Below are 19202 nucleotides of genomic sequence, written 5' to 3'. Positions count from 1 at the left end.
ACGACGTGGCGCCAGTCGTCGAGTCGCCGTGTTAGTAAGAGTACGTGCTCTCTGATCGTGACTCGCTGCATCTTCGTTCGGAAAGGGTCGTGTCCTGACTCTGTCAGTAGGGGTTGGAGACCCGTGGCAAATTCTTCGATTTTTCATCCATCCGATACTCGATCGATTCGTCACAATTTATCGATTTCGTGCTTACCGACGCGGTAACGTCACTGCTACCGTGTGTTATCGTTTCACTCGCGTTTTCTATCCGCGCCTTTTCGTTTTTCTTTTTCCCATCGATACGATACGTAGGCTGAATCGACGACGGCCGAGATCAAGGTCGTCCGGACACGAACTCGACGACAGTGGCTATGTGCAGCTATTACGCTCGAACGAACCGTTGATCGTCGATGATCGACCGTGAGAATCATCGATAATGAAACTGTTTGGTGGCTATGTGACGGGTATGAGGCTGTAAGAAAGCCTTTCCATTGGAAGATAATGTGAGATCGATTCGTTTTAGAGTCGTTCGACGATCAAATAATGGTGACGGTGGTCGCAATGTGACGAAAAGGGCATCGTAAAATAGGTAATGAAAACGATTGCCCGAAGATCTTGGCACTTTTCGCAGTGTGAACGAAACTGCATAGAACGTTACGAAATTCGTAAACGAAAGATTTGAATTTTTGTGTATTTAACCAACGAGTATATGCCCGTTTGATACTTTGAAGATTTTTTTTACGAGAAAGGGGAGAAAAAACGAAGGAATCGACGCTTTGTTGTTGCAAGACGGTCGATATTTTTGCGAATTATACGGTGTCATTTGAAATAGTTGGGAAATTAATAACGAAAAGTGAAAATTATTGATATCGATATCGTGAATATCGAAGTAATATCGTTCCTTAAAACGTTCTTTCTTCGTTCGTTCTTAAAACACGCGTACGTCTCTATCGTCGATAACGATCGATAAATAAAATTAATCGAATTGAAAATGAAATTTTTTACAGTCAAGCGAACGCTCGATCCCGCGTTGAGAAAAATCGTAGGGTTGAGGAAGTGGAAAGGCAGAAATTATATTAACCGATTCAGCATCGAATATCTTTTAGACTGTGAGAAAAAGATCTCTCTTGTCAATTATCGATAATAGAAGTACATTTTTTTTATCTCTCTTACTTTCCTACATCGAATAATCGGACGCATTTTTTTTGTGGAGGAGGAGGAGGAGGAGGAGGGCGCTTACAATCCAGGCGCGATAACCGAGCTTCAACGTGCCAAAGCTGAGTGAAAGGGAGAGAGAGAGAGAGAGAGAGAGAGGAAGTGAAGTCTGATTATTAAAATCAACCTATCGACTGCCGCTTCGTTCAACGTGAAAGATCTGGGTAAGCAAAAAGTGAGAGGAAAGCAAAGGCAAAGGGACTCGGTCAGTGTCGTCGGTACTCTTTTCCATTATGTAGCCACGATCTTCAAAAGGGTTAGAGACCTGCGGAACAGGGAAACTCGGTCAATGATATCGATGTCCGCGCGCGTCCGACAGCCAGCATGTTTAAAAAAGGTGGTTTATCGATGGTAATAAATCACGCAACTTGGCACCAATGCTACGAACCTCGAAGCTTTCAACGGATAACTAGCGATGGTATCAAGTTCGTTATATACTCGGAGATCTCTGTTTAAGGCTGTAGTTTAGACTGTTATCCAGATTTCTTGTTACATTTGCTACTTTTGCTACTACTTTGCTACTTTTGTTCGGAATTGTCGCATCTTTCGCCCTCGAGCGATTTTCCAGCTACGTATATACAAAATTCAGCATCTACGTATAAATCGGAATGAAATGTAAAACTCGCTAACGCTCGCTTTGTAGCGTTCGAATTCGTTTTTGGAAAATAAATTTCTCGCTGTCGTATGAAAATACATACGACTAAACGAGTAAAGATACGAAACTTTGTATATTCGAGCGCAATTAAATAGTAATAAAATAGTAAATGCTGTAATACTTAGAAGGACGTACAAATACTTTTCGTAGCCGTTGCAACAGTTGGTGGCTACAGTTACGCTGGCCAAGTATTGGAATTCGTTGTAGCTCTTAATGAGGATGAACCGAGAAATTATTATAATTATGCGAACGGAATACTGGCCGTGGTAAGGTGTTGACAGAGTAATTCCGACTCTGTTTCTGGAAATACGGATTCGAGGCGAGGGAATTCGAATCTGGTTATCGGTCGACCTTCTCTTTCTTTCTAATTAAATAATGAAATTTCGGAAACGATCCTCGAATCGGATCGATTCGACATCTCTGAACAATGTATTCGTTTATCCGTTTGCCCTCTGCTCGATATTTTGTACGCTCTTACAAAAAGTATTTACATTCTACGACATCGATACGAAGATAATATCTTGACTGGCTGATTTTAGTAAACGAGACGAAGCAAAGAAGAAACTAGAATTCAGAAATTAACAAACGTTCTTTTTCCTTTGCAAATGGTAAATCTACGATCTTCTTAGCGTAAATCGGTGGTTAAGTTGGTATTGTTCGTCGTTGAACATAGTAATCGTTTGTAACGTATCTAATACAGCGATCGATTTGAAAGAGGCAAAGAACGTAACAGAGCTACGGGGGAAGCTACGGTATCGACGTATTATCGGAAGGTTGCAGTGTGCAAAGTTTTCGCACACGACGAAAGTGTACGACGTGCTTTCTACGATTTTCTGTCGTTGCTGTGGCTTTGGTAGGAAAATGACGCTGTACACGTTAATATCTCGCGTATAATAAGACGGACGTTTTTTACCGGATCGGATTAAAGGTGAACATTTCGAGTAGAAGAAAGGTGCTGTTTCGAGCAATTACGAGATCGTGGAAACGGAAACGGAAACTGTGCATCGGTAAAGATGGCGGGAAAACTATTTAAAGGGGGAAATTAAAGAGGAAAGAGAAGAGAGAGTGGAAAGATGTTGTGCTTGGACATAAAGCTGGTGTCTCGTTTGCGAGGAGTCTCGTTGACGAGCGGCTCGTCGACGAACGTGTCGGCAGTCTCGTTGTCGGTGAGCTCGACCTCGTCGACGACCGTCGGCATAGAGAAGAAGAATTTCTCGAGCAAACGAAGCAAAGGGGGAAGGGAGAGTTGCGCTGGAAATGGGAATTCGGTGACGGAAAGCGACAGCGACGAAGAGACGTTGCCTGCTTCTCGGACGATCCAGAGGAACAGGTCGAGATCGGTTTGCGTGCCTGCCTTGTCGTCTGCTGCTCGTTGCGCGCATCTTCACCGACGATCCAGCCATCATGCGTACGTTTCTTTAAACATGGTCTATTATCGTTGTGTCGGAAAACGGCTGAGCGATATGCGAGTTTGCGATACGATATAGCAGTTATAACGCGTGTCGTATAGTAACGCGCGCTATTTTATATATTCGATATATTGGGTTTGCCGCTACGAGGCGTTCGAAGTAACCGGTTCGATGAAAACACGCATGAAAACACGCATGAAAACACGAAGAATGATTGGAAAGCGGAAAAACGCGAGGCGAAAATCTCGTTGCGGATAAATTCTCGTTGGAAACTTCCTTCGCTGCTCTGCTAACCGTTTATCATCGCTTACGATTCTACGCATCGCTATTGCATCGAATGAGACGGCGACGCGTATCGCTCGTATCGCTATACGAGTACGAACGTAATTCGCGCTGTGTCGAAGGTCATTGCTAGAATCGAGGTATATATATACCATATCGTACGCCATGGCTAAGATCGTACACAGAGTTTAGGTCTAAAACTCCTAAAATACCCGCGAGAAGATACGAGGACAAACGGCAAAAGGCTGAAAAATTGTCCACTCCGGATACTATAGTTTATCCTTTGAATTTTCCTTACCTTTTCGTACCTAATAATTTCTCCGAGTTACCTGTTTCCATATTTTTAATCGTTTGTTCTTTTAGAGATACGCGTCAACGACGATCGTATCGACGCGTAAACGCGACAAAGTCGGACGGATACGCAAAATTGGACGGATGTATTGGATAGAGCAGTGTTTAGGGGCTGGTTGTAGTTTGCTACTGGTTCGACGATCGTCAACCGATCGCGGTTATACGCTTTGGTAATCGATGAACCTTGCTATAGAGATTCACTCGCCACTCTGAATTCGACTAGAAACAAGAGCAACGACACTATTAGAGAAACTATTATTCGATGGTTCGGATATCGTGGAAAGTTTTAACGAGCACCGGCAAATCGTACAGCAGAATTATTTGGATAACTCGGGTGAAAAATAATTGCGACCGAGTGTCTGCCGTAAAGAAAGAATTTCATCGGGAAACGTGTGGTTCGTTTCTTAAGGGCCTCGTTAACCCAGATTTTTTGCTGGGAAAGAAGCAATAAACACGGGCAGGAAGCTGGGCAAAAGAGACCGCGACCGTTTCTTCGTTTCGTCGTGGCCGCGTAGAACTTTAAACGCGTATTGTAATATCGTAGAATAGCTTTGATTGGAGATCGGCTGAAATTAGAAAACACCGTGTACGTCGTCTTTCGTGGTTTGTTTACATCCAAGAGCGCCTAGTAACAGCGACGCGAGAAAGGATAAGCAGCGTCAAAACAGTGGTACGGTTTCATATTTCAAGGAGTGGCAATCGAGAGGCCAGAGTATGTGAGCCGAAAAGTGTGTATGTGTGTGAGAGGACGAGAGCAAGAGCGAGCACGACCGGGCAGGAGTGTATTGGCGAAGATCAGAGCTAATTGAGTCGTCGAAGAGTAGAGTCGTTAGAGGTTTCGAGTCGTCGAAGAGTAGAGTCGTGAGAATTGATAGAGTTGTTAGAGAGAGAGAGTGTGTGTGTTAGATTCGTTGTGACGAGAGTGATCAAATAACTGTAAAGTTATTTGATATAGATACGAGTATTGCATTTAGTTTCCGTTAAATAAATATCGTTCTCTGTCCAATTTATATTTGTATATTCAATTTAATATTAATAAATTGTAAGTAATCGGAAAAAAAATTTTCTATCCTTATTTTTCGATATTACAGTATGATATTTTCAGATGCAGCACGGATGCCATTTCGAGGCGGGGTGTCCTCTCCAGGCGATATTACGGCAGCGTGGAAATGGTGAGTTTGGAAAGCAGCGCGGTGGTCATTTGTATGGAGAGTGGGCGATTGAAAATCGACTTGATATAGATGTGCGCGCCGAGAGAATTTGGCAGTAACGCGTAATACGCGAGACATGGTACGCGAGACTATTTTTAAAATAGTTTTTCGTGCACGCGTTCCGAAAGGAAGAAAGGCGCGCGCAACGATAGCGCCGAGAAAGGGGACGGTCTATCTGTTTCTCGTCTCCTTTTCCTTTTTCCGTGTGTCGTCGGAGGAGATTCGCACGGTCTCGCTAACCTTAGTCTCTCGATATGGTGCGTTTCAGCTGCCACAAATGGAGCAAGACGGGTCCGACAATGGAAGAAGATTTCGAGTGGAGAACGGTGATTCGCCGGGCGAGAAAGAAGAAGTAAGAGATCGGTAATTATACGAATCCGTTTGCTTTTTAACTGGTTCTCTCAGCTTGATAAAATTCCTTCTTCTTTGTTACGGCGGCATGTTAGTTTCAACGACGTACAAAATACTCGTTAACGCGTTGGAAATATTCGAAGAACGAGCAAACTCGTAAATATCCAGAAACCGGATATGCCATATTGAAACCGGATATTGTTTAATTTTCATTTTTTATCGAGAAGCGAGTACCATCCATCCATCCGCGTACCATGGACGACTGATCGTCGTGGTGCTTTTCAACGAACCATATATAAGTTATCGTTAACGAATTGAGATAAGATCGGTGGGAGTACCGGCTTCGCAGATAATTCGATAAAACGATGCTGGAATGCGTTTACTTTGATTATTCGTGGACGATGCGCGACAAAGGTATTCGTCGCTGTAACTGACTATGTAAATGGTTTCTAAAAGGCACTTGTTTATTAGCGATCCTAATTCGTTCGATGTAATGCGATGTAATTCTGTACAGTTAGATAATTAATTAGTAAGGTAGAAATTAGGCATGAAACACGCGATATTCCTGCTTTCCGCTTTCCACTTGCGCCGCTTCTTTCCCCTCGTTTAACAGAAAATTTGATTACGTCCGTGGCGAAACTGATTTTGCACGTGTGCAGATGTTCGGATCACCGAGTACGCCGATATTGGAAAATCCAGAGTACCAAACGCGCTGGTACTTCAAATACTTTCTCGGAAAACATGAGTAAAGAACATGCTGTTATGTTATACGAGTCTTTTAGAGTATCAGTGTACGTATATTCGATATACATGTACAGGATAAGAGGAACGACGGATGAACAATATCCTATTCAAGCGTTTTTCAAGCAATATCCTATTCTTTTATTTTGGATTTAGCTCGATCCGTTCTCGTCCGACAGTCTTTTACGTTTATTATCGTAAAAAATTCGTTATCCGTATAATTTCTTACTTTACTTACTTACTTACTTATACGTATATCGAAAATATTTGTCACTCGATGAAAAATTGGTTTACAGTGCATCAAAATTACGTTGCCGCGGACCAAGAAAGGAATCCCTTGTTTCTATCGGTGGTGACGAGCGAAGTCAGCGATCAAAGCGTGCCGCATTACAGAGTTATTTTATGGAGAAAAACTGTGAGTATCCGCCTGTACCTCTACGTACCTCTACGACAACTACTGCAACTTGTCAGATACTTTTCTATTCGAAATGAACGATGATTTGATCGAAACTAATGAAAAAATAAAACGTAAACGTAAATATCGGCGATAAGACGATAAAAGTAAATTATAGAAAATAAGAAAGACTAAATTTACCGCGGAGCTGACCGTTTCCAACATCGTACTTTGACGAACGATATGTTTTTCGTGTACCGGGTTTCGCGTACAGCTGATCGCGTTTCGTCGTTTTAAAGATTATTCGATGGACGAGTAACGAACGAATCGCGGAATAAATTGACGATCCCTTTGTGCAATTATCTTGGACAGAAATCGAAAGCGATAAAAAGTTAGGCGTCGGTACGCTTGCTACGAATGAATTTCTAAAAGCAGATTTCTACGTGAAAAATGCCAACGCACTTGCACGCTATACCCATGTATAGTTATATATAGAAGAAGTATCGGCACATAGCCTTATCTCGCAACGAAGGATACCGTTATCTACTTATCGCGTTCTCCGCGTTTCATTTTCATAGAACGAAACGCACGAAAGTCTACCGCTAAATGCTAGAGAATCGAACGTTCTTGCGAATCTCTCGAGAATCGATTGATTAGTAGGTGAACGGTAGAACGAACCGTTTTATTACTAAACAGTGTCGATACTGTGACTTTTTATAGCCACACTTTTTCTTCGGATGTTATTACGTATTAAAAGACACTATGTAAGAGAAAGGCGAGGCAAAAAAAAGTTTACAGCGATCGATGAATGAAAGAGTAACGAATTTAGGGCGCACAGAAGATATCGCTGCCATACTCTGCGAACAAAACGATGACGATCAGGCAGATCTTGAGGTACGGACTTGCTTACTGCTCGTTGATTGCTAATTTTCTTCGGTTAAATTAAAATTAAGTCAAGTTGAAGTAACTAATTGGTAAAATTTCAGCAATTTCTTTGGTCTTGAGAAACTCGATAAGGCTCCGCGCGAGGTTTTCAAAAGGTAAGTGGCCAATCCTGCGATTAACTTAATAAGAAACAGCTTTTCCGTCTTTATTTCTACAAGTGTGTGTGTGTGTGGGAAAACGGCAGAAACCGTACGAAATTGCGAGAAACTGTAGGAAATCGTAAGAAGGAGACGGTGGAGTTGAACTTTTGGAAATTTTTGCATCGCAGGATCTGCTGTTGCTGGAAGAGCAAGAGGGTTCCGTCAACTTCAAGTTTGGCGTGATATACGCGAAGAAAGGGCAAACGACCGACGACGAAATGCTATCCAACGGTAAGCGGAGGAAAAGTTTCGATTGAAATTTAACCAAGACGAATCGACCAACCCTTGAAACTTGGACGACTATGCGGAAGAACGGCGGTCGCTTTCGCTTAAAGCGTACGTTCCACCTATTACGACCGTTTTAACCGTTTCGATCGTTTCAAGCATTTTAACCGTCGTACGAAAAAGTAGCTTCTCGCGAGTCTATAGCACTGTTACGCGAGCAATTTTTCACCGCCTTGTATCCGTTTCATAGCGAGTTTCAAGTTTTAGAAAAATACAATTCCAACGTTGATTCGTAATTCGTCTCGATACGCGATCTGTTCGCTCGGTTTACAGAGAAGGGTAGTCCAGATTTTGACAAGTTCCTGGAAATTGTGGGCGAGAGGATAGAACTGAAGAATTGGGACAAGTATCGAGATGGTTTAGACGTAAAAGGTACCGTTCTTATTTCCGTTTCTATGTAGTTAGTAGGTGGTAGCTATGGTTTGAACATATGGTCGACGGTAAGGTAAACGCTAGTTTTTCATGTTCGTTTGTCGTCGTTGTTATTTTTTCTTCGTGTTGTATTTTTTTCGAGTTTCTTCTTCAAAGTGCGAACTCTCTCTGAACGTTTGCAGGCGACATGACTCGCAACGAGAGTTATTATACGGTGTACGCGGGACACGAAGTGATGTACCATGTGAGTACGATGCTTCCCTATTCAAAGGACAACCCGCAACAATTGGAGAGAAAGCGACACATCGGTAACGATATCGTTAACATCATTTACACGGATGACTCGAACGCCATAGACACTTTCAACCCAAACTGCATCAAAAGTCAATTTACCCGTAAGTCGATACGCCATTTATCTACATTTTTTCGATCTAGGCTGAGTTTCTAATATCATTTTTAATCGATCGGTAAGATAAGGAGGAAAGAACAAAGTAAGATAAAAATATAAATACGTCTATCCGTGTAGGCAAGAGCTGCGATCTTTTCGGATATAACCGATATAACCGCGATATAACCGAATCGTGTGGAGAAATGTTTCGAACGAGAGCGAAACGATTGGTTTCGAGGTCGAGGGAGACGTTAGTCGACGTAATTGTCATTTTGACGAGCTAATGCCTGGTCGCAGCTCCTAAGAATCCCGTAATATAACGACGGTTACATAACGATATACCGTAGACGATACCATTTTTACCGTAAATAACCTGACCCACCGACCGGCCGGCTGCAAAGTCGCAGACCTGTTTGTCGGTTCTGCTACAACAGGCGATGCGCGGCGCAAATTTGCAGCTGGTGGTCGACGAGTTCGCACCTTTGCGAACAATGTGTCGGCCCATTCTCGCAAATACACGCCACTTTTGCGGAGAAAACTCTTTCTTCCAACGTCTTCTTTCACCATCTTCTTGTATATTTTCCTAAGGATAAACAAGATCGTTAATTCGACGTTCACGCGATACATTTACAAATACAGACGTGTTTGCCGTGGTATCGGCCGAAGAAAACGGCAAAGGATGGCGCGTGGCCATTTACTGCGACGAAAACGTTCCTCTGTTTGGCCCGAGCCTTCCATGCCCGCCTGTGTTCGAGGACCCGTACACCCTGCGAGAATTTCTTCTCGTCAAGTTAATAAACGGCGAGAAAGCCACGTTCAACACGCCAACGTTCGCTCAAAAAAGGGAAAGGACCCTGGACGCTCTTCTTCGGGATATGTATCAAGAACACTCGCAGGAGAGCAAGAGCAACGTAAGTCTAATCGATCAATCATATTTATATGCATTTCCTCTCGCTTTTAGATCCTTCTTTGATAAAGTTGCTCTTAGTTCCGACAGTATTATCGGCACCTGTGTACTCGTTGTTATCCAGTATCGAACATCTCTGTATTTATACGTGCTTGCGGTATTATTCGTTGTTATTAATAAAACACGGTTTTTCTGTTATTTGTTCGAGTAATGCGTTTCGATTCGTTCGTTATCGCATCTATAATATTCTTCGTGTTGAAAATTCGTCAGACGACCTGTAGCTAGAAAGCCAAATTAGGGAAATCCGAATTAGAAGGCATGTAAGAAATACTAGAATACTTTGGATAAAATGCTGAAAGATTCGGTCCAGCTGCCTTTAATTAGTACGCTGTTTGTAATTGCAATCGCGAGTATTTATCAGGAGTATTTATCGCGCATTCGTTCGTCTACGCGGATAAAACTACTCGAAATACAATATTTACACAAGCTTCGACGCGTTTTCTTGTACGTAGGCGTTATTCGACCAAAGCTATCGCACGATAACGAGTACGTAAAAGATGATACAACGTGAATTCTGGCTTCAAGCGTCTCTTTTAATAGCGCGTTGCCGTTTTTTGCGTTGCGACATTTCGTCGACGACGTCTCGAACAACGCGCTATCGGAGAACGCGATCGGAGCACGGACAAGCGATAAAATGATCGTGAAAACGGTAAATTGCCACTTTTCTCCGCCTTTGCACGAATTTCCGAACCGCCCGCGTCGCCTGGCGAGCAACGAAAACTGTACTAGCTGTATGTATTAACTGTTGGCGGCACACTCTCCCCGTAGAAAGGAAAATCGATGAAATTTTCGCAGAGTATGTTAAACCGACGAGCATTGTCGGATGTCGTGGAGGCTCCAGGTCGACGTCGCGAGGAGACCCGTGCCGTGGAGATGGTGCGCGTCGGACAGGCCCTGAAACTCGAAGCGATCGTCAGAGGTTTGGCGCCAACTTCCTTGGCCACTGCTGGTCCTTTGAAGCCTAGACCGTGGGAGCCGAGGTGTATCTATCCGGATTTCCCGCACGAAGTCGTATGCGGCGACGTTTGGCTGGATAACAAGCTGATCTTGGCTACCGAGAATGGAACTTTTCTGATCGAAGGTGAATCGAGCATTATCAAAACCTTATTTTACCATTACAGGGAATATTTTCGAAAATACGTCTTCTCTTACAAATTGTGCGAAACTGTACAATCAGAAAATTGATTTATTTATTAAGCGAAAACCTCGTTAGCATAAAGGAAGAAAGGAAAGAAAGAAAGAAGATGACGCGTGTATGAAATAACAATATGAAATATATGAAATAATAAAATATATAAAAGGAGAGCACGCTTTCCTTCGTCGAGGACAGAGAAAACCGATGCTCTCTCTCTCTCTCTCTCTCTCTCTCTGTTCCTAACTACGAAATTACAAAACGCAAGAACCTTCCAATGCATTTTCTGTTTCAGACAGTTTATCGCACAGACTGATCTTCGACGAGTCCGTGCAAATTAAACAGCTAGACGTGGTCGAGCAACACGGAATATTGTTGTTTCGAGCCGGTGATAAAGGCAAAGATAGCAACGTGTACGTTTTTCGTCTAAGAGAATTCGAGAATAGCACGACGAGTAGGTCTGCCGAAATTGCAAACGATCGTGAAGACGATCAAGAGTGCGAAGACAATGGCGACGAGGACGATGCGGACGACGACGGCGACGAAAGCGAAGAAAACGATTGCGACAATTTCACGCGAGCCACTACAAAATTTAAGCCCTTGATTCGTCGTACTCGTGTTCGTGTTCGTCCCTTGGCTGTTAGAGGACGAGCGCATATAAAGGAAAGAAGACTACCTAGAACTCGGGGCTGCCATTTATACACCGTTACTATGCCTGGTGGCTCTCATTTGCGCATGGTATGTACCGAACAAGAGAAAAGGAAAAAGGAGAGAGAAAAAGAATAGACGACAGTGACATTTCAAATTTTTCCCAAGAATTGAAATTGTCGAGTGGAGAGAGTTGATCGTTTCGTACGAGCAACTTTTATATACATTTTTCCTCTTATTTCGATTTATCGTTTTAACCGAACGTACGCAGTACGTAGCGCGTATGTTTATAAAATAGACTGTATTTGGACAATCGACTCGAGACGACGAAAAACGTTGCTGTCAAGGAAAGGTCAGTGGCGGCTTAATTTTTCGAGTTGTTGACAATTTACGTAATTTCTCGAGTAAAAACCGCTGTACAGATGTAACTCGCGTGGATCGGCTGACGCAAAGCAATCGTGTTTGTAACGTGTAAACAGACGCGAAAAACGATCGTTGCTTCGCGTTGCTGAAATATTTAAAGAAATTATTTTCGAATTAGCGCTTATACTTGGAATCGATTCTTCTTATGTAATTTTGCTTATTTAAGCTTTGTTTGCACATGGAAGCTACATCCGCTACACTGCTGCGTATATTTATATCCGATAAATATATCCGATATATATTGATTAAAAGCTCGATAATTTACGATCTTGCTGTCGAAGCTTTGGCTGTTCGTATAAAGATGAGTTTTTCTTTGTTTTTTAACGTAATACGCGTATTGGGATCGCAAACGCTTGAAAATCGCTTGGAACACGATTCGAAGCTGAAAATATCTGGATCGTATGGCGAGTAGTAAGTCGCGAAAGTTTAAATGTGTTTCGTAGGCGAGTGTTTTCCATTGCTTTTGTCGAAACAGCGTATCATCGGACTCGGAATTGTCGTAAAAATACTAAAAGATTCCAGACTCCGATCGAATTCGAATCGTCTGCCAATTTATCTGATATATATATATATATGTCGGAGATGAAATGAAAACCGGAGCCTTCCCTATGCAATTTTGAGGAAGCCTTTTAATGCTTTAGCCCAGATCTTATCATAACTGTAATTAAGTAATTGTCATCTGTAATTGTTTGACATTTGTGAAAAGCGAAAGTGGGTTCGAGATGACAACTGGTCGCTGAACGTAGCCACGGTCACGGGATAAACGTTTTGCCTGACGAAGGTGTGGATCGGTTGTATTGTTCTCCCTAGAAATCACATAGAATTGTACTTTAGAGATGTCGATATAATGGGACACACGTTGTATGAGGAATCAATCTCCAGACAGAAACTGCCTAGCAACGGCGTTTGGATCTTTCTCGATGTTTCCAAGGAGTATATAACAAACTTCTGACAGATATTGCCTAGCAACAACGATTGGAACCTTCTCGATGTTTCCAGCGAGAATATAACAAACAAATGCAGTCGGATTACGAAAAAGATTTGAATCAGAGAGGCATTCGTGTGATCGCCTTGGAAAGTGATACATCGAGTAATTTTTCCGAGTGATTCGGCAAACGTATTTTTTTTGTGTCATAAAATTGTTTAAAGTTTTCCCGTTGACCGTGGATTCGTTTGAACCCCGGATCATTGTTTATAGCGTAAATTAAATTCAATATTTGTAAATTTATCAATCGTTAATTTTCATTATTCGTTAAATTAGTAAATCGTAAGATATATTATTCGTTTCTTTTATTGTTCGATAAAACTTATTATTCTTTAATCTAATTAATAATTTAATTTATCATTTGTTAATCAATCATATCATTTATAAAAATTCATTATTCATAATATTTGTAAAACCTTGTTTATTCGTGTAAATATATTCTCTGTTTTGTAAAACAATGGCTAATTCAAACGAAGAATCGTTACGCGCCTTAAATCCTAATGTTAACCCGACATATATATATATATTCTATCAGGATTCCAAGATTTTCGGATCGCGTCGCTAAACATAGTATAGTATAGTATAGGTGCGTGTACGATGTATCAATGGTGATGGCATCGAGACCCTAGAATCTACCGGACCGAGTAAAAAGCAAATTTATCTAATCTTCCATTTGTCTAATAATTACTTGAACTACTCGTACGATAGTTATGTATATTTTTGTTAGTAGTAGTTTTGTTCGAGTAAATTATAAATATAGGAATTATAAATATAGGAAATATAGGAATAAATATAGGACGATAATAGAGAAATTCAGATTACCTTGGTAATTCGGATATCGTTTTTTATTTTATTTAGTGCGTAGCGGTCGGCCGACGTTTGATAGTTTTCCAATGGAAACATAGCGCCGCGTGGACCGCATGGTGTTCCGCTACGGACACAGACACCGTGGAAGGATTTTTGCATTTGAAGGAGTTGAACGCCAGCGAATCTCCGACGTTGGTAACGATAGTAGAAAATACAGATTCGAACAACGAATGGACGCTTTGCTGCGGTGTCCGACATCATTTTGAATTGATCTCAGCTTCTGGAAGCACGAGAATTCTTCACATCGAGGGAACACCGAAACCACACGTGGTGGCTGCTTTGGATCTCTGCGAAGACGAAGAACCCGAATTGTTACTCTGCTACAACAGTACGTATTTATATATGTATATAGTATAGAGGTTGGAGCAAACGCACCGCTATACGCTAAACCGATCGAACGTATCAAAGTCGTAAAGTAAAGTAAAAAACGTAAAGGTTCTTTGGCCTGTTGTACTTACTGTAGTATACTCGACGAAAGAGCGACGTAATACGAAAGTACAGTTGAAAATTGTAAACAGCCGAATAAAGGTGAAAAATGTAAATTTAAAGGTAGACAAAATTTAAAGATAGAAGGTCGTCGTTCGATTTCAACGATACGTCGTGCCTACGTATATCGATCTAGCTAAAAGTCGAATAAGAAGCGAAATGGGAAACCGAAGAATTTAATAAATATAATAAACGGTAGAATTATGGTTAAACGGAGGAAGAATTGGTGGCAGCGATGCAACAACGACGTGGTCGATCGATACTCGCTTACCTGCCTTTCTTACCGCAGATACGTGTCACTTTCAAAAACTCTTAGAAGAGAATACCGTAGCAACGGAATTCGATTTCAACTGGAATTCCGTTCCTGCGGCAATAGGTAACGTATCTTTGCATCTTTACGTTTCGTCGTTCTTTATTTTTCGATAATCCTTCGTGTCCCGATACAAACTTTCAGCCTGTGCCTTTCCCTACGTGATCGCCTTTACCAACGACACCATGGAGATACGATTGATAATCAATGGAAATTTGGTGCACACGATCGCCATGCCAAACCTGAATCTAATCACTTCGAAGCAAGACATCTTCTTCGCCACAACGGCTCCGGAATTTCTGCCTGGAAAATGCGAAAGAATTCGCCTGGACTCGAAACCCATGGACAAGGAAGAACCGGTTTCCAGTCCGCCTCCTTTCCCCCAATCTTCTACGTCTCGATCCAATCAGCAAAGTACGTGTCCGTCTTCTCCAAACCGATCGTCATTTTCTACTTATTCTACTTATTCTACATTTATCCTAATAGGATAATTTATTTTATTTATTTATTTATTTATTTATCTATTTATTTATTTAGAACGATATGTATACGGTATATATATATATAAAATACGCTTGCAGCGATAAACACGTTTACGCGCCAACACTGTGCCAACAACTTGCTAAATCGAAAAGTCTAGAAAATCATGACGTACTATATCTGGCGTTATAGTATAGTATAGTAACTAACGTTGATACGAGTAGGAAATCGATATAATCGAGAATAATTGTCTTTTGCTTTCTATAGACAGTCGGGGCGACTGGAAGCCGATAAGAATCTACCAAATACCGTTGCAAACGTTATCGAGAAGTAGCTTGTCAACGTGCTCGCAACGACGCTGTCCCAGCCCTGCCGAGCCAGAAATCATCTCGGCGTCGCCGACCAGCGACAAGAGTTTCCTCAGCGTTGAGCCTCACAGAGCGTTGAGCAGATCGTGTAGCAGCAGTCCAACGCCATCGCCGACCAACGTGCTTCCGCCTCGACTCAGAAAATAGGCTGGATCGCTAGCGATCGCTAGCGACACTCGCTCCTTATTAAGTTAATCCCGTAACCTTTTCCATATCTAACCGATGAAAAATGCGCCATTTTCGTTTTAACGCGTTTCTTAATCGTTTCTTAGCTGTATAACGATAGATGTTTTTCCAATACTCTACGTCTTACGTTCTTGCTGCGTTTAGTAACTTACATTTAAGTTACGATAAAGCGTAAAACGCAAGATAGGAAAAGCACGTGTCTTCGTAAATACGAAAATGTGATTTCTATTAGTACAAAAAGTTACATGGTTGATCGAGCGTGCCTGCTATTTATTAATAACGTCGTTGGTAATAATCGTCGTTGATTGGTTGCGAGTGCATGAGCGCCGACGGGTGAAACAAAATTTCCTTTAAACTCGAGCTTCGCGCACAACGTATAAACGACCTTCCTTCCGACAGATCGCAACTGCGATCACCTGAAGCTCGTGCCTCGATCCAATTGTAAAAGCGACGACGGATCGTGCACGATTCGGTGCGTTTCATCTGTAGCTAGAATTTACTGCCGTTGCAAAGAGCAATCGAGATAAAATACACGTACGCGCGCCGTTTCTTTCTCTTCTTTTACAATTAGACCGTTTAATTAACAGTTTTACAATTTTTATGCGAACCTGACTTTGTCCGCGTTAGCGTTTATTCGAACGTTGATCGAACCCAGATCAAATTTATGTTTCTATCGCGTTGGAAAAATGTTAGAGAAAGAGTTGGAAAAGTATCGGACGGCGGATATTTATGCATTTGTGAGAGATTTAGAATCGCGGAGATACGCAGCATGGGTAGGAGTGAGCGACAGGCAGAAATATTACAAATGCCAAAAGTAAATGCAAGTTAGAACGTGCCATCTTTGTTTTTCCTCGTTTCGCCTAAAATATCTAGTCGTATATATTATAATTATAGACGTATATACAGTATAATTTCCAAACAGTCTATACGATATGATTGCGACGTATCTTGAGAAATGAAAAAATGCCGGATAGCTTGTTTCGATCAAGGAGAGAGCGATACGACGCTTGTTGTAATTTAGCCACGTTCCTACAAAATTCACGCTTCGCGAGATACGTACAAGCACACACAAGCGTCCATCGATTCGATTCAACGTACGGAGAACGAAACGTACGTAAGTGTAGGAATTACTCTACAAACTGGTTTCTATATCATAAACGTAAACAACGAAAAAATATGTTTTTTAAATAAACCTATACGAACGTATTTGTTTTAACGACGTAGTATCCGAGGAAATAATTACACAGAGTGTCCCGTTTCATGTTTCGCAGACTATAGCTATATTTGTCGTTATTCGTCAAACTATAGAAGCACAAAGCTTATCGGCTGTTTCAGTTTCTACGAAATTACGTCTACGACGCGATTTCGTTCGCTGCTCGTGAAAGAAGCGTTGATCTTGATAAGTTCTTGTCGCAAATACGAAAAATCACTCTATGCCTATATAATAATAATAATAATACTAATAATAATAACAATAACAATAGCAATGATAATAATAGGTAGAAGAATGTTTAGTACGAGACAAGGCACCGGATAAAAAGATGCCCCGATAGTACTAGCACGATGGTAATAAATAATAAATAATAACTAATAAATAATAAATAAAAGTAGAAACTGAAAAGAGAATGATACGAAATTTTACGTATAGTTGGATCTGATCGTAAAAAGTACGTGTAAAGGACTCGTGTAAATCGGTATATATGATAAATAGTACGTACAGTGTATTTTGACGGGTATTATATCTCGTAACATACAACAAGTTTGATTATTCTGTTAATGTTAGAACGTTAAAGCGTTATCTTAACGACAAAGTCGAAGAGTCTGCATAAATATCCGCAGTCCACGTGTTACTTTTATTCCTTTCTCGTCTTATTCGTATTTACTCGGCTTTAAATTTCGATCAAGGGTTATTTAAAAGCTGAACTCTTTACGGAGAACTGGAAAAATCAAAATGATATACGCGATCTAATTTAGCCGCTTTACGAGAATTATTTTACCGACTTATCAACTCGAGCGAACGAACGATAAAGAGCAAAGGATTCTCGTCGCTTTCAAAGGTTTTCCAAGGTCTACGCGCGAGTTGTACCAAGTTTTACGATTACTTTTACGCAATTCGTAGATAACTTATACGTCGATGGTCTCGTTCGATGGTTGTCGTGACGAATTACCTCTGCCGATAATTACAACAGGTACGATAGGAGCCACGGTTAATACGTAAAAGGATAATTAAAGAAAATGTACGCCGTTAAATCGCCTAGCGATTTCTATATGTATGTATTTACCGCAAATAAAAGGAAGATGATAACCTATTAAACGTTCATATTTAAACAGGAATTTGCTAATTATGCGATCCGATCGAACAACTTTTCTTCTGTAAGTAATTTTTCATTCGGACGGTATATGTATATTTGTCGTACAGTCGACCGACTGTCGAATCGAAGATGGACTCGTCGAATTATTATTATTGCAAACCGTATTGCCGACTGCATATTTATCTGGTTCAGCCTACGCTATGTTTATTTATTTATACGATATTAAAAATGATTATCGCGTTGATAAGTTTAAGATTAAGCTAGGTTGGCCTATGTGCGTCAAATGTACATAATCTGTCGTAACATAAAAATGTATTCGATGAATTTGATCCAAGCTTTTTACTACTTTACTCATATTTCTCTGTCGCTAACGTAATATGTCAGAGTCAGAGGAGGACAAAGTAAGGCCGAGCCCTTATAATCGTAGTATTATATGTACACGTACATTGTATCGTGTTTAACGCGTTTTAACACAGTTAAAATTCATTTCCTCGGAGACGTATCTTAACATCCTTTCTTTTTTTTTTTTTTTTTTATGACACTCTTCTTTTTCATCCTTGTGACGTAATTGGATTTGATTATAGAGCAATTTTAATGTTTTAATGTTTAATCTTTTAATGTTTCGAATGTTTTCAAATGTAATATTCCAATATAGATATAGATATATACACGCACAATTGGTACATTAACAGTGTTTGGTTACGCATCGCACCGATCCGTGGAAAGGACCTGGTTTTATTATTATTGCCGCGTTACAAGTGGTACTCGTATTGCTGAGCGCGATGCCGGGCGCATCGTAAAACTGCTACAGGCCTCGAGGAATCTTTCTCGGACCGTACTCCAGCGGAGGGAGTTTCTTCGACGGCGAGGACAGTCTTCGTCTACCCTCGTTAACGGACGATCATCGCTCGGAAGCAGTTGATCGTTGCTATCAAACACGCGTTCTAGCCACGGAAAGCTGTCTGTAATCATCTTATCGTATACGCCTATTTTCTACCTTTCGTCTACAGCGCTTCTAAACTTGCTAACTGGACGCCTGTTTCTGACAGTGTGCGCGGAATCTTGTCGCAACGGAAAACGTCCTTTTGCTCCAGTCTGTCTCGTATCGACCACCGACCACCGACCACCGACCAGCTGACGCCGATACATCACAACGCATATTGAAAATTTATTCAAATCCACGCACTCGCGTATTTCATCGTCCATCTCCGCTTAAAAAATGTACAGGTGAATTTTTTTACATTTGCTCAGACGATTAACTCCTTCAAAAAACTATATTACATTGTATTCTGTATCGTTAGTTTTTTTCCATATACG

The 19202-nt window shown here is 41.2% G+C and overlaps 1 pseudogene across 1 annotated transcript; it reads left to right on the top strand.

The window, feature by feature from the left end:
* The first annotated feature begins 1368 nt into the window (after nt 1-1368).
* On the top strand, nt 1369-17901 carry LOC143304340 (GTPase-activating Rap/Ran-GAP domain-like protein 3; annotated as a pseudogene). The gene is made up of 17 exons (XR_013061054.1): nt 1369-3260; nt 5000-5066; nt 5374-5457; nt 6116-6215; nt 6494-6612; nt 7421-7485; nt 7578-7635; nt 7805-7907; nt 8235-8333; nt 8516-8728; nt 9361-9632; nt 10484-10769; nt 11116-11558; nt 13735-14071; nt 14519-14605; nt 14684-14953; nt 15287-17901. The product of XR_013061054.1 is annotated as a GTPase-activating Rap/Ran-GAP domain-like protein 3 (transcript).
* The last annotated feature ends 1301 nt before the right edge of the window (nt 17902-19202 follow it).

This window comes from Bombus vancouverensis, unplaced genomic scaffold, assembly GCF_051014615.1.
Source record: "Bombus vancouverensis nearcticus unplaced genomic scaffold, iyBomVanc1_principal scaffold0031, whole genome shotgun sequence".
Lineage (NCBI taxonomy): Eukaryota > Metazoa > Arthropoda > Insecta > Hymenoptera > Apidae > Bombus > Bombus vancouverensis.
Note: the sequence above shows the minus strand (reverse complement) of the source record. Positions and strands in the feature narration are given on the sequence as shown.